The sequence below is a fragment of the Kogia breviceps genome, chromosome 12 (genome assembly GCF_026419965.1).
Source record: "Kogia breviceps isolate mKogBre1 chromosome 12, mKogBre1 haplotype 1, whole genome shotgun sequence".
Taxonomy (NCBI): domain Eukaryota; kingdom Metazoa; phylum Chordata; class Mammalia; order Artiodactyla; family Physeteridae; genus Kogia; species Kogia breviceps.
The window spans coordinates 37529115-37550092 of NC_081321.1; the positions used below are offsets into that span (position 1 = coordinate 37529115).

The following is a 20978-nucleotide window of genomic DNA, read 5'->3' on the forward strand; positions in this document are numbered from 1 at the left end:
TATATGTGCTTAAAGTTTTTCATATTTAAAGCTTAAAAATACAGTTTAAAAGTAATTCTCCCATCTTTCTTATAAAGGAGGCTTTAGGGGATATTTTCTTTATGTGTAGTTCCATAAAATAGTACCAAGTTGGGGCTTCCCTGGTGGCGCAGTGGTTGAGAGTCTGCCTGCCGACGCAGGGGACACGGGTTCGTGCCCCGGTGCGGGAGGATCCCACATGCCGCGGAGCGGCTGGGCCCGTGAGCCATGGCCGCTGAGCCTGTGCTCCGCAACGGGAGAGGCCGCAACAGTGAGAGGCCCGCGTACCGCAAAAAATAATAATAATAATAGTACCAAGTTAATTTAAATTACTAAGACACAAATATCATTTTCTGACTATTTTCACCTATTTATAGATCTGCACAAGTTTGGAATTCATCCTGGATAAGCTAAACTGAGTAAGGTAACATGACATCAGCAAGCATACTTTCCAGGTACCTCAAGGGCCATGATTTCTATAGTAGGGATTGTACTAAGAGAAGAAAGACAAGTCTATCCCTGTCTTAAACAGTTTGCTTTGATGGATGCCCTTGCTAGAGCACCCCCCGTATATGGTGCCCTGAAACATCAGAGACAGAATGGCTAGATGGTTGGACCAAAAGCAATTGTATAATTCTTGGTTCACTAATAATGACAGGTATAATTATGGGAGTGGACTGGTGGGAACTGGGGACACATCATGCCAGTGGGATTTGGAAAAATGACCATGGGCATTCTGGGTTCAGACCTGATATTCACTGAGATCTGTTGCTAAAGATAAAGCTGGACACTAGTTAAAATAGTGAAGATAGGTTCTACCCAGAAATAAACTATTGCAACAGGGAAGGAGGTCCAGCATGAACTGAACTCAGCTTTGCCAAAACAAAAGGCAGGAGGCTTTTTAAAGGCAGGGGTGGGGGGCTTCCATGGTGATGCAGTGGTTAAGAATCCGCCTGCCAATGCAGGGGACAGGGGTTCAAGCCCTGGTCCTGGAAGATCCCACATGCCGCGGAGCAATGAGCCCGTGCACCGCAACTACTGGAGCCTGTGAGCCTAGAGTCCATGCTCCACAACAAGAGAAGCCACTGCAATGAGAAGCCTGCACACAGCAACAAAGAATAGCCTGCATGCAGCAACTAGAGAAAGCCAGCGCGCAGCAACAAAGACCCAACACAGCCAAAAATAAATAAATTTAAAAATAAGGCAGGGGTGGGCCAAGGACAAGGAAATGGGGAGTGTTAGGGGGGTTGGTCCCTGTGACTGGATCTTCTGGCTTTGTTTATCGGTGTTTATCTGGAAGAGAAACAGATGTCTCCTATCTTAATGGCAGGAGCAGTGAAGCAAGTAAAAGTGAGGCCCCACCAACTTAGGCCCTGATTCTCCCACTGGCCTGTGGGAGAGTCATCTCCACAGATGTTTGCATTTCAAAGACTCTCAGGCCCTTGAAGAAACCGTAGTAGAATTACATCTGAAAGGGCAGAGAAAGGATTTATAATTGCAAGCTTTCTAAAGTGTCTGCTCAAAGAGAGGGTGCAAGAGCCTGTCTACCAATTACCAGGTTTTGGCCAGGAACAAACAGTAAATTCTCCCGGAAGCACTAGGCTTTTTCAGGCAGATACTTTGAAAAGGAGTGCAGACTTGAGCTGTTAGAAACTGTGCTAGTGTTTGTTTAGGTCTCTTGGTGGTGGAGGGAGCAGGGCAGGAGTAGACAAAATCACTTGTTCTGAGAGCCTGCAAGTTTTATAGGCCAAGGTTGCAGTCTGTTCGAGAACAGGGCTCAGAGGAGCCTGAACACAGGTTGGTCAAGGAGATTGTCTTTGTCACAGCTCAGAGTGTCCACTAATAAAATCCTTTTGCATATAAAGTACATCACTGTTCTCTGAAGACCATTATCGCGGTTCTAGCATAAGACGCCTCACATCAGGTATCTTACTTGCCAGGGCAAGGGAAAGAAAGAAAATCCTAATAGTGACTTTCAAGATACAATTTCCAGTGACTGAGATCCCTGACTGCTTCATGACGTGAATGGTCAGTCCAGAAGTGAGAGCATCTTCAGATGCTCAAGGAAGTAGTCCATAACATGATGGGCATTTTGTGCCACATGGGAAAATAAAGAGATTTAGAATGCAAGGCCTTCATTAGATTAGGATAGGCGATATTGTGAATTTACTTTGTGGACAGGGCTTTATGTGTTTGTTTCCTTATCAACATGGAACACCTTCCTTCCTTTCTCTTTTTCTTCCTTCTTTTTTTTTTTTTTTTCAATTCAGTGAAATGTAGAGAAGACATCTCTTATTAACACTTAAATAGTACACCAAACAGAAAATAATACAAATGTCTGGTTAGAAGACAGGAAATTCAAACAGGGCAAAAACTGTACAAAATGAAAAAAACAAGCAACCCCCCCCCCCGATTGACTCCATCCCACCCAATCTTTGACCTAAAAGTAACTGCTATTGAATAATGTCTTGTGATTCATCCATGACCCAAAAGATACACATATGCATATACACATGTACATGTGTTTATGTCTTTTTCTGTTTATTTTTATATCTATAGAATAGGGATCATACTATACACACCTCTTTACTTGTTTTTCAACTTATTACCAAATATTGAAAATCATTCCATATACAGATTTACATTATCTTTTAGTCATCAGTATTTTCTTCTATGGATTTGTCTGTTTTTTATTTCACCAATTCCCTACTGATAGGAATTGGTTGTTTAGAGTTTTTAGCCATTACAAATAATGCTGTAATTAATAAAGTTTGATGATATACATAGATCTAGGTGAACTCCATCAATCTATCCTTATACTAAGATTCATACAATGGGATTAATGGACTTGAGGACATGGAGAGGGGTAAGGGTAAGCTGGGACGAAGTGAGAGAGTGGCATGGACATATATACACTACCAAATGTAAAATAGATAGCTAGTGGGAAGCAGCCCCATAGCACAGGGAGATCAGCTCCGTGCTTTGTGACCACCTACAGGTGTGGGGTAGGGAGGGTGGGAGGGAGACGCAAGAGGGAGGAGATATGGGGATATATGTACATGTATAGCTGATTCACTTTGTTATACAGCAGAAACTAACACAACACTGTAAAGCAATTATACTCCAATAAAGATGTTAAAAAAAAGACATTGTTCTTTTAAAAGATATATATATGCAATTAAAATTTTTATAGACAATGCCAAATTGCTCACCAGAAGGGCATTCAAATTTACACTTTCACCAATAGGACACAAGAGTCTTTTTTTTCCCTCCTACCTTCACCAGGAGTGAGTACTATCCAACTTTTTTTTTCTAAGTTGATAAGTACCTCATTGTTTTGCTATTTACTTCTTTCATTGTAAGCATCTTTCATATATTTATTGGCCACTTGTGGTTTTGTACTGTAAGATTCATGATCATATCTTTTGCCCATTTTTCTATTGGTTTGCTCACCTTTTAATTTATCTGAATGAGCTCTTTTCCATCTGTCAAAAGATTTAATGGTAAAAATAAATTATTCTCTTCCTCTTAGCAGATGGAATTATTAAGCCCTTTAAAAAAAAAAAGAATTTCAGCCTGATTCCATTTAAAAATGAGATATGGGAGATGACAAAAGCCAGACTATCACTTACTTTAAAGGATAAGTAAACAGTTTACGAAGGCACCGTGATGTACCCAAGGGAAATTTGATCCATCAGAGTTGGGAAAGCAACCAAATATTCATGCCTTTATAATCTGCATAAAACTTGCACACCACTCACCACAACTAGAGAAAGCCCACGCACAGCAAGGAAGACCCAACACAGCCAATAAATAAATAAATAAATTTATAGAACAAAACACTTGCACACCAGAAATTCAAAGAGTGTCTTTCATGTAGCTCTTCAATATCTTTCAGAATCCTGAATCTTCCACATTTTAAATGACGTTTCTGACAATTTTTAAGTTCTGTTTTGAGCATCTCAGTATCATTGTGAAATAGTATTAAGCAACACCTTCAGTTAAAATGGTATCAACTCATATTGGAAGGTAAAGACAGCATAGTACAGCAAGACAGGCAGGTTGAAGAATGGCCATCATGATTAGGGTCAGTAAACTTGGATTCTGCACCTGTCTCTGTCACTTTCTTGCCATGGAACCTTGAGTAACTCCCTCGGGTACTCTGTTTCAGTTTTCTCATCTATAAAATGAATATAATAACTTTCTACCTATCAAATAGGTTATTTTGTGAATTAAAAGAACTCATGGTAAAACATTTTGTAATCCATATGACCCTCTGAACTACTTTAACTGTTGGAAAGTAACATATCTGTAGATTACATTCTGCAATGTCTTATTGGCTTCCTGTTTATTCTCCAGCTTGTGAAAGATCATAGTACTGATTACAAAACCTAATACAAGTTTTTTTCGTGAAGTGGGTATCAACATTACCTTAATTTCACTTTATTTCCTTCATATTTAAACAATGACATATTTTGATTAAATGTGCACATTTTATGTTATCGTATTCAATATATATCTTCAAACATAGAAAGGATCAGAATTGGAATCATCAACAGATCCAAAGCAGTCCTTTGCAAAAACGATTTATCTGTTATAGAAAATAAAATATTTAATGTATATAAAGTAAGCTCCACAATAATGCTATTAGATAGATTTCTATATAAAAAGTATTTCTAAAATGTTCCTATTCTAATTTTTACACATTTAGGGAAAACTTTTTTGGCTTTCAAAAAAGGAATCTTTTTAATGCTTAAAATTACAAGGATTATATAGTCCCAAAAATCTACGTTGTACCCAGAGATGTTTATACTGAAGCTGAGAGGTTTGAGCCACATTAGAGATTTGAAACTTTATTCAGAAACCCTCAAACCTTGTCACTGAAGAGAGCCCTGTAATTTATGTGCAAATGGCCTATTTTGTTGAAATTGCCACTGAACAGTTCTGATGATCTGAGAAGCAGCCCTCATTCTGGAGGTTCATGTAGCATAAAAGCCCAGGCTACCATTCCTAAGAGAATTCTTTCCTTCCAAAGGTAATGAGTTGGATGAAGTGTGCCAGACATGGCAGACAGGACATATCATTAAACATGTAGGGGCTCCTCCAAAATATGTCTGTTCCTTCCTCTCTTTTACACACACACACACACACACACACACACACACACACACGCACACAAATATACATGCATGCCCACACGTGTACCCACACACTCAGATGTTTCTATTCGGTGCCTGCCTCCTGTACAGAACCTCACAAATGAGGAGAGAAAGAAATTATTTTCCGTTGCTTTTTGGTCTCTTCTTTTTTCAGATCTGGTCTGCCATTTTTAGCTGTTATATCATCTGGCCACATCTTACGATGGCACCAGTGGACTTTTACCTTCCAAAATGAGTATATGTTAGGACATTCCTAGATGAGTAGTCTGATTCTGGTCTCGCCTTGTGCATGACCAAGGCATGAAAGGTCCTGCCTTTCAGTAACTTGGCTCCCACTTTTAGACTGTTGATTATTTTCTCAGAAGAATCTGTGTTGCTGGATTTCAAGTCAGCTCTAGCCACTATCAGTAATTGACATTAACAAAAGTATCTCAACTCTACGATGGGTCATTCTGCAGTGTTTTGAGTGAATTCACTCCAGATTCCACCATTATCTTAACTGCAATTATTGCTACAGTGAAAGTCATTAAACCATCTAAGGGTCTTTTACAGGATTCTTGCCTTGAGCCTAGATTCAGAAACTATGCCTCCTTTTCAAATGTGAAGGAACCCCTTGCTAAACTTTCTGTATTCATGAGTTAGCCTGCCACCTGGCTACCATCTTGAATGAGCAGATGTTTTAACATCTGGAGAATTTCCAACAGACTGTATCTCCATGTGCCTTCGGGATAATGTTTCTCAACTATTCCTGGCTCTTTCTTACTTCTGGCTCCTTTTTCCTCCCTCCTGGATTTTTTTTTTTTAAGTATTAATCACTACTTAACATTATGCGATGTGTTTATTTGGTTATTACCTATCTCCCTGAATAGAATGTAAGTTTCCTTGCCCTTTTTGTACCCTTCTGATAACCAGTACTTAGAACAGAGTCGGCACATAGGAGCTTACTAAATATTTGCTGATGGATGAATGAATGATTTGTGTAACTTTGGACAAGTTACTTCTCCTTTTTGAGATTTCCATTTTGTTATCTGGAAAATGAGAGTGTTAAACTAGATTCAATTATTTCTAAGGCTCATTCACATCTTGTGGTTGGGATTAAGAGTACAGATAAATTAAGGCCCGTCTGGAGAGTGATGGGAAGGGGCAGACAACACAGAGATCTGTGTGCTGCCCTGATTACGGGGTCAGGGAAGGGCTTTCTTAGGAAAGCTGAGTAAGCCATGTGCATGTCCGGGAAAGAGAAACTCAGCAGAGGAAACTGCAGATGCAAAGACAGGAGTGTGTTTGGCTTGTTCAAGAAGTGGCAAGGGGGAGGGTGTAGCCAAAGTACAGAAAACAATAGAGAGAGGGTTGGAAAGTAGGTCAGGAGGTAGCCAGTGGCTAGATCTCATTTGTGAGGGTAAGTGCAGCAGGGTGTGTGCTTGGTGTGAGAGGGAATGTGTGTGTGGTATGGTGTGTTTGGTGCATCTGTAGAAATGTCTTGTGTTTGTGTGATGTTTGTGTATATGTTGTGTATGTATGTATGTGGTGTGGTGTGTGTGTGGTGTGTCATGTATGCAGGTGTGTTTGGTATGAGAGGGGAGTATACATGGGGGTCCTGCATGTGCATGGTGGTACATACGTGTATTGAAGTTACTACTCTTGTTACAACAAAAGCTGGTCAAAATTCATCCTGCTAGGGTGTTTGAAAAACCATAGCTTGAAAAGGAAAGAAACATTCCTTTTCTGATTCTGAACAAACTCACAGGATTAAAAGACCGCCTTGCCTATGTTACTGTATACTAACAAGGAATTTTACTTATTGAGCAATCCAGATTTTCAATAGTGCGTTGATGTTTTCTGAAAAAGAACCCTGTTTTGTTTTCTGCTACATCATCCTAATCATTTAAATTTAATGCCTGACAACATTGTCAACACATAATGCAGCAAACACAGATTCCAAAACAAATCCATAATACATTTTAAATAAGTAGAGAGTTTTAAGACCTATTTGTTTGTAATTCTGGTTAACATGTGGGTTTGAAAGCCCAAGGATTCTTGACCTATATTACCTAGACTCTTATGCCCCTGGCATCTTGGGCTGCCAAGAAATGTGTAGCAAAGTGTCAGGGACAACAAAATATGTTGTCACTTTCAACTCTGTTTTATGCATTAATATCTGTACCCCAAACCTCTCTCCTCATTCAGTCAGTGAAATGCAGTGATATCCAGTCTCCATCTTGACCCACATAGAAAAAACAACCAAGACTGAAATACTGAAGGTGTGTTTCACAATTGAGATTTTTAGTTATGTCAGAAGACAGTGGAAAATGCTTCACATATTTGACAGATGATGTAATAGATTTTTCCACTCATGATGGTGGCAAGTTGTATGCAAAAAGGAAAATTTGTCCAAAATACCTGGATAAACATGAAAAGGGAGCAAAGACAGTGAGTCCCCCTTCTCCTGTAGTGTTGTTGGCTGGTGTGTCCCTAAGATATGAGCCAAGATATGTTTACTTGCTAAATATCCTTACCCAAAACAAAACAAAACAGAAAGTTCTTAGGCAAGAGTGGTGTATTTCATAAAGTGTCCTTGATTTAGGGGCGGTTTCTAAGACATTCTCGGTACTTTCAGATGACAAGACTGCACATGTCTAAGGGGTTTCATATTTAAGAGACTGAATTTGCTGGACGTACTTGAAAGGATGGAATTACGCTATAAAATGGTGGATCACTCGAGCTCTGCAATCAGAAGACTGTGTTTTGAGTTCCTGTTTGCTCTTTACCAGTTATAGAGCTTTGGGAAGGTTGTTTAATATCCTCCTCACAAAGTTTCCTACACATATAACATGAGGCAGATGCTAGAGTGGGGATTAAATGAGCCACTATATGAAAATGCCTGGCACAAATTCAGCCCTCAATGTTAGCTATTAAGATTCCACTTTTGTGTCGAGTATTAAAAGTATATAGAACACCTAACGATTAGAAGTCCCTACAATTTTCAAAGTGTTGCCACATGCATTATCTGATGTGCTCCACACAACAACCCATTGTAGTGGAGCAGATATTGTCCCATCTGGCAGAAGAGGGCAGATTAGAGAAGATCTGTGCCTTCCCCAAGGCCCCCCACCACCATGTCATGCAACCAGGATGTGAATCCAAGTCTGCTGTGTCTCAGTGCTCTTTCCAGTAAACCAATGAACCCAGTATAATATTGAGGTGACTCTGGAAAGAATATAAGAGATTCCAAAAGAAATGTTAAGTTTTGGTGTAGCAGGAGTTTTGAGGATTCTGCAAGACCATCCTCAGGTTCAGTGATTCACTAGAGGGACTCACAGAACGCAGAAAAGCTGTTATACACATGGTAATGGTTTATTACAGTGACAGGATACAGATTAAAGTCAGTAAAGCCAAAGGCAGAGTCCAAGGGAAATCAGGCACAAGCTTCCAGTTGTCCTCACCCAGGGTTGTTGGAAAGGCAGCGCTTAACTCTCCCAGCAACGATGTGTGATGACGCACAAAGTACTATTGCCGACCAAGGGGCCCACCCGAGCCTTGGTGTCCAAGGTTTTTATTGGGGTTCAGTCACATAGGCATGGAGCACCTGCATGACTGACCTGGATTACTCAGTGTTCAGGCCTCCACAGGTCACACTGGGACATCGTGGTCCAAGGCCACAGGTCAACAAAGCAGGCGTTCTCCATAAATCACCTCGTTAACACAAATTCTCTGGTGGGGCTCAAGGTCTCAGTTATACAGAGGCAGATATCCTTCTTATCAGGATGGATATTCCAAGGGCTCAGAGGTTATCTCCCTGGAGCCCGTTAAGGCCAGTCCATTCTTTAAAATGTGCAAGGTTTGAGCACCCCCAACTCTGCTGAGCTAATCCTCCACTGCACAGCCGAGGCATAGTATCTGGGCTCTTAAGGATATCAGAGCACAGCAAGACGCAGCTCAGAGGCAGACTCGGCCCGAATGTGAGCCTGGGAGTCAACTTCTAAATTTGGTCCATGCGTCAGTCCTCCGAGCCAATGGGTATTTCTGCTATTGCAGGGGGTTACTGCAACCAGGAAGGTCTGCCTTGGAACCTAGCTGTGATGGGATCTCTTGTCTCTCCTCTGGGCCCTTTAGCATTCTGGGCGTGTCACACTGTCCCCACTCTGGGAGACCTCCCACGGAGTGAAAGGGAGGGAGGACTTAATATTACTCAGCAGTCTACTCTGAAGTAAGGATTTTCTTGCTAGCATGTTCAAAATTTCATTATTAGAGTCAGAAAGAGGTAGGACTCAGGCAACAGAAAACTCAACTCAGCAAGGCTGAAACAGCTAATGGATTTATCATCTCACATAACAAGAAGCCCCAAGGGAGCACAGCCCCAGGGTCGTTCGATACAGCTCCTTGACAACACCACCAAAAACCCAAGTTCTTTCTTCAGCTTTTCCATCCTGAGCATGTTGGTTAGATTTCCTCATGGTTTAAAAATGGCTATAGTAAGAACAAACTAGTGGTTATTAGTGGGAAGGGGAGAGGGGCAATATAGGGGTGGCACTGGGAGGTGCAAACTATTAGGTGTAAGATAGGCTCACGGATGTATTGTACAACATGGGCAATACAGCCAATATTTTGTAATAACTGTAAATGGAAAGCAGCCTTTAAAAATTGTATAAAAATTTAAAAAAAAATTTAAAGAAAAAATGGCTATAGCAGGTTCAGGCATCACATCTTCACAATCCATTACACAGACACAAAAATGGGACTTTTCCTTGTGTCTCTTTTAAAGAGTTAAGAAACTTTTCCCAGAAGCCTCCCTTATCCGCTTCCCTTGATGTCCTGCTGGCCAAAACTGCCTCTTCCAAAGCCAATCACTAGCAAACAATGAACATTTTTTTTCCCACTGGGTTAGTATAATCAAACACAGGACTGGGAATGGGACCAGCATTCCCTAAAGCCTATGGATTCTTGGAGAAGTATAGACACTAGAACAAATTCAGGGTCTGTTAGAAAATACTGAGTAGGGAATCGCTACTGGGTAGGCAACCAAAGCTGTCTGCTGCAGCAAATTCCCAGGTAGAAAAGCACAGCAGAGGCAATTCTCTGCAGCTTCTGAAATCTCTAGTCCTCAGGGGGACCCCAGAGGTCATTTGTGTTGCCTCAGTTTCCTGGAGTTAATTGATTCCTAGGAGAAAAAAAAAGAAAAAAAAGTCTTGAAGAGCCATGTTTGATGCTCATATAAGGTCTATTTTCCCATTTTTTGTTCAGGTGTTCTCCCTAAAGGAAAGCCCTCTGCTTTAGGAAGGAAACATGCCCTCTGTTTCACAGATTTCCTCATCATTAATTCAGATATGCCTACCCCGTTGGCCAGATTCTCGTGCTGCTGACTGGAGTTCCTTAAACCTCAGACATATCCCTGTTACCAGACAGACCACAGCAGTGTTCAACATTTGTGCCCCTTAAGAGTCTTTCCTTTATCCAGTGAGATTTACAAAATCCGGACTTTCTGTCCCCCTTTTGTCTTCCCCTTCCCCAGTTCATTTTTCCATTGTCTACATACCTTCAGGATTGGTAACATTCCATCAGAAATGGGATTGCTGAGAATCTCCCCTCGTGGAACTCAGTGGAAAATTCCATGAATCTAACAATCCCTTTGGCTATTCCTGGTCTTTTCAATTTACAGAAATAAATCTGTGCTCTCAAATGGTGGAAACAACTTTCCAGCTATTATTTCTCAGTTTAGACATTACTCAATTGCTTTCATAATTTGGTATTTTGTGTCTGGCTTCCAAACACCCTAAACCTAGAACTGACAATACATTTCACTTTTCTTAAGTGCTTCCCCTCCAGAGCGATACCCCCCAAAGTCATTGGGTTTCAATGCAGGAAGAGACGTTGACATCCTCACCTGCTATTAGAACTCAATTCCTTTTTCTTCACACTTCTCTCTTCCTTTGTCAGGTTCCCTGAAAACTGGCATAATAGTAGCCTCACACTTTCTCTACCTGTTATTATTTCCTTATTCTGCTGTTCCCTGATGAATGCTTGGGGATAACTGTCTTTTTATCGGCTGGCTTGCACAATAGTAGATGGCCTATCTGTAGGAGCAAATATGCTTCATGATCATTTTCTCAGACAGATGCTTTAAAAGTTGATACTGGAGCCTGTCAGCCTGAAAGATTCCTCAGGAGCATGAGTAGGGAGGAAGGCATCACAGTAGTTCTATGACAAGGACTTACACTTTAACATATGAGCTTCTTGTTTTAATAGCTTTTGCACTTTTTTTCGGATTTTAAAATAGTATATGTTTATTGCAGAGAATTTAGGAGGAAAAACCCATATTTCCTTTGTATAAGGACAGGCAGCTATTAGAAGAGATGTGGAGGAGTATATTGAAGGCAAACATTCTAATGAATAAGACTGAATCACGTACTGCACTGGCACAGTTACTGGAACATGCATGTGAGGCAGAAATACAGATTGTCAGTCCTTATGCTGGCAATGTGTCATCAGCTGACACTCGTCCTTGACATCTAAAGCATCAAAGATATTTTCTTAAAGAAATATGAAGCAGGTTAATTCAACAAACATTCAACACAAATATACATATATATACATATAAGTTCCTACTAAGTTCCAGGTACTGTCCTAGTCAGGAAGTATGGCAGTGAACAGAACAAAGCCCTTGGGGAACTCACATTCTTGTAACTAAGACAGACAGAGAAATCGGTAAATAAGGTGCCTCAGGAAGCCTGAAGGAAGCGAGGCCTCAGCCCTATTGATGTCTGCTGGAGAGCATGTGCAAAGGCACTGAGGTGGGAGTGTGTGGGGGGTGTTGATGGAACAGCAAGGAGGCCAGTGTGACTGGACGGCAGCTGAGCAAAGGGTTGGGGGGTAAGGAGATGAGGTCAGAGAGGCATAAGGAGACCAGGTCATGCACGGCTTTACATTAGGGAATATCTTCTAATTTGACTTAGAGTGAGAGGAGAAGTCCTGGAGGGTTTTGTGCAGATATGATCTCACTTACTCTTTAAAAGGAATGTAAGGGGTAAGAAATGTACAATTACAGATGAACACTAGAACCACAATGAAGGGAGTACAGAAGAAAGCATTAACCTAAGTGATTTTGGAAAAGAGTATTTTGACTATATACCGAAGATTAGTAATCTGGGTTCTCCAGAGAAACAGAACCAATAGGAGAAGATATAGATAGATATAAAGGTAGAAATATATACCATGAGGTCTGTCTATCTATCTACCTATCCATCTATGATTTAGTATAAGGATTTGCCTCACATGGTTATAGAGGCTGAGAAGCCCAGGACCTGTAGTCCACAAGTTGGAGACCTGGGAGAGCCGATGGTAGAGGTCCAGTCTGGGTGCAAAGGCCTAAGAACCAGGAGAGCTGATTCAGTAAGTTCTAGTCTGAGTCTCAGTCCAAAGGCAGGAGAAAACCCATGTCCCAGCTCGAAGATAGGCAAGGAGAAAGAATTATTTCTCTCAGCTCTTTATTCTATTCGGGTCTTCAATAGATTGCATCTGGCTCCCACACTGGGGAGGGCAATCTGCTTTGCTCAGTCTACTGATTCAAATGTTAATCTCCTTCAGAAATAGCCTCACAGACACACCTAGAAATAACGTTTAATCATATCTTGGTACCCCCTGCATGTCCCAATCAAGTTGACACATGAAATAAACCATGATGCACCGTAAAGCTAAAAGCAAAAAGAACTATACAGAAATATTTTATTTGAATTGATAAATTTGTTTTTCACAGAGGTATGGGTTAAACAACTCTGAAATTACTTTATGTGCATTATAGGATTGTGCAAATAAATAACTAGATTGTGGATAATGGGAATCAGGTACCTTAACCAAGGAGAAAAGAAGATACAAATAAGGAAAGGGGGGAGACTGTAATGAAACTTGTCATGTTGTACTAGAGTCAGAGATACCAATGAGAATCATGGTGATAGATAGATAGATAGATAGATAGATAGACAGACAGACATATGTGTGTGTGTACACATACATATATATCCTAGTTCTGTTTGCTGAAACAGCCTGTAAGCAATGACACCCAGTAATGATGAGCACATCTGACATCCACAAGATTTTGGTTTCTAATCATCATTCTCTAATAAAAGGAGCCAGGGCTCCTTGGAAAAATGGCCAATTCCAGGGCAGGAGAAGAGAAGTAAAGGGTGAGCTTGGGCTATTTGTGGTCTCAAAAAATATGGCAGTGCTTAAAAAATGATGGGAGCAAGTCAAAAGAATATAGGAGCCAATTTAAAGGAGCTACCAAGGGCCAAATATGGAACAAATTGAGGAAGAAAATAAAATATATATCCATGAGTATGCACTAATATAAATAAATTATTCAATTGTTCTTTACAGTAGAATTCCAATTAATAAATGCTGAAAGCATAAGGGAAATAGAAAATCACTCTTTAGTAAACACCAGAGTAAACACTAGTAAGTGTTGCAGGCTGGCAATGTTGACAGATGCCGAAATTAAGTGGGCAACACCATGATGAGAAATAGGATATCTGCATAGTCTCAAAGTATCTCCCTGCAAGATACTTATTAGTTACATGGGAAAAAATCATAACATTATGGTGGAGAAACCTTAACCAAAGGATCAAAGTCATCATCACCAATTATGAGGCATACTGACATCATATATGTCCTCATATGCTGCACTAAGACGTATTATCACTTCTGTCGTCTTCTTGACAAAAATGAGTAATCTCTGTATAATCACGAAAAAACATTAAACCAAGTCAAACTGAAGGACTCTTCAATATACCAAGGTCTTTTTTTTTTAACTGAAGAATTGTTTCAGATTGGAGAGGACTGAGGAAACATGAAAACTACTTGCAGTGTGGGATCCTGAATTGAATTTTGGGCCTGAAAGAGAAGAACTGGAGACACAGTATTGGAATAAGGTCAGAAGCTTAGTTAACTGTGCAGTCGACTCTCCATATCTACAGGTTCCATATCTGTGGATTTAATCAACTGTGCATTAAAATGTTTTGGAAAAAAATTCCAGAAAATTCCAAAAAGGAAAACTTAAATTTGCCATGCAGTAGCAACTACTTACATAGCAGTTACATTGTATTAGATATAAGGAGAATGTGCTTAGGTTATATGCAAATACTACACCATTTTACATAAGTGACTTGAGCATCTACAGATTTTGGTCTCCCAGGTGGGTCCTGGCACCAATCCCCCACAGATACTGAGGGAAGACTATTATATCAACGTTACCTTCTCAAATAGCATTAGACTGCCAATTAGTAAAAGTTATAAAGAAAATTATTATTACCTAGGGGACTGAAATCAAATGGACTAATTCTAGGAAAAGGAGAAAATGCTTAGAATTTAGAAATTGAAGTTATAGCTGAATTATGTACTTTAAAACTGCAGAAAATGTTCTCTATGTATATTTTATAGATAATTTGATAGATAAATTCAAAATGATTGGAGTTCCAGTCATCTCACATCTGGTAACTGGCTTTATCTACCAATTCAAGTCCTTGAAGTATGAGGACCAGGAACTGCTAGATATAGCCGAAAGAAAGGAAAAGCCATCTGTGCTGAAAGAAGAAACAGTTTGGTCTCCATAGCTGAATGGTGAACCCTTGCATTGCCCTTAGGCTAAGATTCTTCCAACTACTTTTAAGCATCCAGATTTATTCTCCCCCACTGAATTATGAAATATATAATAGGTGGTCTCTGAATAAAAAGGGAAAAGAACTATTCATTGTTTCCTTTGTCCTATTCCCTTCTCTGTGAATTGACCTTTTCATTCAAGTTCATTCCCGTGGAAAGACTAACCTTGCACTGCTCCAGACCACAGCTGGACCCCGTGAACTTCCTAGGCAGGCTATAATCTATGCCTCTTCACACGCATATTCTTTCAGTACATGTTTCAATATGTTTGTTCTCATATGTAGTTCACTATGTTTGTTTAGCGGGGTGGGAGCTGCTCTACTATATTCCACTATGCCACGTTACTATGTTGTTGCTGGGAGACAGTTCTCCAAGGTCTCTCCCATTTCTATACCTCTTGTGAGCAAGGCACTGACTGCTCTTTGTTCCAAACCATCTGACACATGTAGACTGGTACCATCAACTAGAAACCATGAAACGGTAGCAGGCTAACTCGTTCGTTCACAAGGAGGGCTGCTCTTGACAGTTGTTTGAACTTACTGAACCCAAGCCCTACTTTCAGCGGCCGGGATGTTAGGATTGGTGGCCGATGCCATAACTGCACTATGTGACTTGCCTGTGAGCACCACACAAATACTCATTTCAAACAGGTTTAGCACCTGTAGGGAGATTTTGGTTTTAAACTATTTCTCCTAGAAGTCGGTATCTCCTTTAGTGGGCTCGGAACCAACTTGCATGTCAGCCACCATGTAGAGTTGCTCTCAAACACCTGAGTTAGCAGGTCTCCTAGTTTTGATTTATGCCAATGATATTTTAGTGCCCTTGCAGGTTGGTTTCCCAGGCAAATATCTACTAACCCGTTTCACAGTCTTGTTCTGTTACCTATAAAAGTGTGTGTGTGTGCATCTCCTGTTCCCAAGCAGGTGACACCAGCTACTCTAGAGTCCCACCCACCTACATTCCCTTAGAGCTCTGATTTTGGGGGTTCCTGAAGCCTCAAGGCAGAGCTCCATAATATGGGACAGAGGGATACGTGTGTGTGTGTGTGTGTGTGTGTGCAATAAGCCATGCTGCTGTTACCAACATGTTTCTACAAGGCTGGAAAATTACATTCATCACATTCTTGCCTGGTTTCACTGTAGAAACAGCTTTGAAAATCTCTAAAGTCTTTTTCTGTTTTGTTTAGTTTTAGCAGCAGCACGTGTGGTGGCGAGAAGAACAGTTGAGGAGATACTGAAAGGTGCCAGCAGATGGTATGGATTACATAGGAGACTGAATAGATGGGTGATTCTGATATGTCTTCTCTTAGGAACAGATGTGTTGCCAGGTTGCAACAGCTCAGAAAGATGAGATGGGTCCTTGCCATGAATCTGATCTTCTCTGTCAGAGATTTATTGAATAAGAGTAGGGGTTGGCTCCTTCTTTTATCTGTTGGCCTGGAACCAAAGTCAAATGCTCCATAGGCTGAAAGGGATTACCCTATTTCATCTAATCTGAGACTTCCTCCACGGTAAGATGCTCCACTATTTTATGATCCACTAAGTAAGGAAAATCATTGCCGATTGCAAGATACACCCCAATTTCAGAAACGTTAAGACATGAAAAACAGAGAGGCTAAGAATGTATGAACTATGATACATAAACGGGGGGTTGAAAACTTTTTGCCTAGGCTATTTCACAGTGTTTTTTTAATCTAACTTATCATTTGAGTTTGTGACTCTAAATACATAATAATAGCTACTGATTGTAGAAGATATAGTATATGTGTGCCCACCGCGTTTACATTCCTTAGCCCCAGTCCTTTCAGCTCTACTGCAAAGAAGAGGTATAAAGCCCGTTTTACAAAGCAGAAAACTGAGCTCCTGGAGGTTAGGTAAGGTTTGAAAGGGAAGATGCTAGAAGGAGTGGGAGCCATGACTTGGACCCAGCTGAGACTGCTCTCAAAGCTGAAGAGCCTTCAGTTACCCTAAGGAATTGCCTCTTGGAAGAAGGGTAGCTGTCTGAGTGGAGAGTAGATTTCAGAATGGCACCAAATCTAAATATTTGTGGGTTGTTTTAGAAACAAGTTCCCACCCATAGCACAGCTGTCACACAGCTATAACGGGGAGCCTGGGCTCCTTTCTTTCAGCCAGAGTTAGCAGGGAAAGGAGGGGTGAGGGAGCGGCTGTTCACCTCCACAGAAATCATTACAGACATAATGGAGCTAATGCTTCGTGAAGCTACAAAACGCAGCATCATTGTTTATTCTTAGGAGGGAGAGAAAGTCTTTATTCTTAGGAGGGAGAAAGTCTTTATTCTTAGGAGGGAGAAAGCCCTTTCAGAACTCTCTACCTTGTTAAGGTTTTTGGCCTTTTCAAGGGCCTAAGATGTTAAGGGCTTTGAATTCTTAAAGCATATGCATAAAGTATTTCCAGTACATTATTTAAAAATATACCTTTCTCTCTCTTGCTTTCTTTTCTTTTCTCTCTCTCTCTTTTTTTTTTTTTTTTTTTTTGGCTGTGATTTTAAGAAGTCTTCACCATAGCCAAGAACAGAATTTTAACTGATGGCAAAAATATAAAGCCTTGAGGTAATGTTTTATCACTGTTTATTACTGTATCCAAAGAAGAGGCCTTGACAAGTGTTGGCTGCTGCTGGGTTACCATGGTAGTAATCAGTCAAACAAGGATGGGATTTTTTAAAGCCTGCTTAACCCTTTTCTTTACCCACCAGTGGAAACTAAGAGAGATTTTCATTTTGCACAATAGCGTAGGATGAGGCAAGTGTGTCCCTTTGCTCTGAGATCCCAGTCTTGCTCTCTGATCCTCACACCCCCTCGCACCCTGCTGTAGCCAGAAGGGAACCACATGCCTGGCTGCAGAGTGTGCCCCCTTCTCTCCAGCCTCTGATCACAGATGCATGTGGCTTCTGCCTGGAACCCCCTTTTGCTCCTATCCTAACCCCAACTCCTATAAACATTCTATTCTGTGAAAATAACACCTCCTCCAGGAAGCCTTCCCCATCCTTTTCTCCACTAACTATGGGTTAGAAACATGTCCTAAGTGCTCCAGTAACGCTCTGTATTTACCTCCATCCTAGCATATATCTCCTTAATTACAGTTGTTTGAGACACTCTTGTTGAAGAAGAGCGTCTAGAACTGGTCTGCCTGGGCTTGAAGCTCTCCTTTATTACTTACTGGCTGTGATCTTGGGCAAGTCACTTGACCTCTCTAAGCCTCAGCTTCTCGCTATGAAGAGAAAAATAATATTTATTTCAAAGAATTATCATGGGGGTTAAAGAAGATAAACTAAATAAAATGCCTAGCACCAGTGAATGTTCAGTAAACGTTAGAGTGAAAACTTGTCTCCTCATAGAGTCTAAGCTCCATGAGGGCAGGGACCATGTATTTTATCTTTGAATATTCAGGACCTAACAGATATCAGGCACATAGCAGACAGTTCCTAAGGGTCTATAATAGTATGGACAAGGAATTGGTTTATCTACATAAATGAATTTTCCATATAGCTAAAGCTTACCTCTGAACACAACACACAGAAAATTCCTCCTTGTTTGTAATTAGTAAATTAATTCATATCTATTGGTGAAAATTTGGAAAACGCAGAATTATAAAGGAGGAAATAAAAGCTATCTGTGACCCTACCAACCACTAATCTCTATCTTAATCTATACCTTTTCACATGCACGTGCATCCTTTTAATGTACGTGTGTACATTTATATTATATTGAAATATTCTAATTTAATTTTTACAAATCTTTGTTGGTCAATATTTCTCTATTGATGGGCAGTTTTTCATAGTAAATGTTAATACTGCAGTATACATCCTGTCGTACATTTTTGCAAGCATCTTGCATTGTGCTTAAAACTTTAAAAAACTTTTTAAACAGTATACAACTTTTTAAAACTTAAAACTGTTTGCACCACTCAACAGTTTATAAGCATACCTATTTTACTGTGCCCTTAGCAGCACTGGGATTGATCTTAAGAAAACATCTTTGCCAATTTGATAGAAAAATGGCCTCTCATTTTTCCCATGCCCCTGTAAGCCCAGCACATAGCTCCTCATTTAAACCTTCAGAAGACAGTGTGGCGGTTCTAAGCACCAGGTACAGTATTCCTCTGAATCTCCACGCAGTACCCCAGGGCTCCAGAGGTGCACATGGGCAGAGCTCTTTCTCCCTACACCAAAGGGTCAGTCCCATATAACTGGGCTTCCTCATGCATCAGCCCTTTGATTTTCGTTTCTTCCTACACTGTCACCAGCCATACATGACTTCTTGCTGCTTCCAGCAGGACATCAAATCTTCTCATGCTCTATTTTCGATTCATAGTGTTTAACGAGCATTTATTGTATACCCACAGCATCAAGGTTCGGGGAAAGGCTTTAAAGGAAAGAGGAATACAAACATTAATCGGAGAAGAGCTAGAGATGTAAACAATCGTACAAAGGAGTCAACTGGGGAGAGAGGCAGATGTCCTGAACTAGGACTCGGGATAAAAACAGACAGGTTCCAAAGTGGGACCTGGTATTGCTTAAAGCATGATGCTCTACAATTCCAGCCCAGGAAATTAACATCATATAAAACCCTTCTAAGTTGTGGCGTAGAAACCAGATAAACAAAATTATTTAAATCCTGTGCTAAATGAGATTAAATAAGCTTTGGTTGGGGCTCAGGGTGCTTCTTCTGTGATAAGGGCTTTAAACCTGCTGGCTCTCACTCCAGGAGCTTTGTCTGGCTCTTCAGAGGCCATTCTGGCTTCTTTCTTTGGTCTCAGCGACGCTTCTTAGAGGGAAGATTTGGTGCCAGGAGTATCCAATTAAATTCAATGCTTCTGTGTAACAGTGAGAACGGATGACATTGATAATACGGCTTCTTTGTAACTGAACAACCTGAGCTTCTTTCCCTTTATCATTTGTTTGAAAAAGATGCTTAGTTAGGGCTGATTCAACAGTTTGAAATGTAAATATTACTCAATATCTCAAATACTTTATTTACGTGTGACCAAAAGAGGCATTCTGAAAACTCCACGTAACATATATCTCCAAAATGCCTACTGTGTGCCAGGCACTAGGTATTCTATTATACGTTTGCAAATTCCTACCTAAAATTGCTTTGTTCAATTTTCACCCAGATCTGCTGCCATCCTCTAGGCCCAAATGCAATCTGTAGTAAGACAAGCCTTTGGTTTTTTTCCTGTTGAACCTTCAGCTTACAGTGCAGAACCAATTTCACCAAGGGAATATCTGAAATGTTAGTGAAACATTTATTCTATTTTTCTATGACATATTCTCCCACCTAATGCTTCTTGTTATTGCAAAAATAAGACCATTTTACAACCAGTAATGAATGAATGATGGGCAATTTTTCTAGAATTGCTTTTCATTTTTGTCCGCTTTATGGAGGTTTTCACATTTTCATATATATGTATGTAGATATATATATATTTCTATATAGAAATATATACATATATATATTTCCATAGAGTATGTGTGTACTGGAAAAACATTCTGATAACTAACTGGGCACATATTCTTTTAACAGCTCCAGAGAGAACAGAGATCATTTATTTCAGTTGTTTCAATAATTTTCCTACAGTGACAGGAATGATAAAAAGTTCCATCCTATATTCACTTGTTCAAGTGCCTATTTATAGGCTTTTACGACTAACTCCTTGATTCCCTATCACCACTTAAAATTGGTGGGCAAAAGTTGTCTGTCTGAGTTATGCATCCACCAAACCTTGCTCCTCCATTTAAAAAGATGGTTCCAGATGGCTATCCTTTAGAGCTGGTTCTGTACATATTATGCTCTTACTTAGGAATATCTTCAGGGATTACTGGGGCATAATGTGCAATTAGTCTTCTACTCAATTAAAAAGTTCACATGTAGTATGCATTTGACTTTATTTTAGTAAATGAAATTATAAATTTAGTGACAAAGAGGAATCATATAGTAACAGCTGTATATATTAAGATTATTATTAGCATGATTTCTTTAGGTTACATCTGAGAACTGCTGATTTTGTCTCATCACGAATGATTTTGTCTACCCCCAACACTAAGACTTTGAACAAACACTAACATGGCTTCTAATAGCTCAAGGCTGTGTCCCTGGAATGACACAGGGACAGCCCCCCTTAAGTTCCTGTCTGG

At 40.2% G+C, this 20978-nt stretch overlaps 1 protein-coding gene across 10 annotated transcripts in view; it reads left to right on the forward strand.

Moving 5' to 3' along the window:
- PCED1B (PC-esterase domain containing 1B) overlaps positions 1–20978 on the forward strand; it is a 275588-nt gene that overhangs the window by 55038 nt on the left and 199572 nt on the right. The window contains exon 1 of one of the 10 annotated variants that reach the window (XM_067009158.1): positions 14017–14098. The exons of 8 other annotated variants lie outside the window; for them this stretch is intronic. The gene's annotated coding sequence lies outside the window, so the exon portion shown is untranslated. Of the gene's footprint in view, positions 1–14016; positions 14099–20978 lie in introns of those variants that run through there. One more of the 10 variants, XM_067009160.1, reaches the window with a different exon arrangement.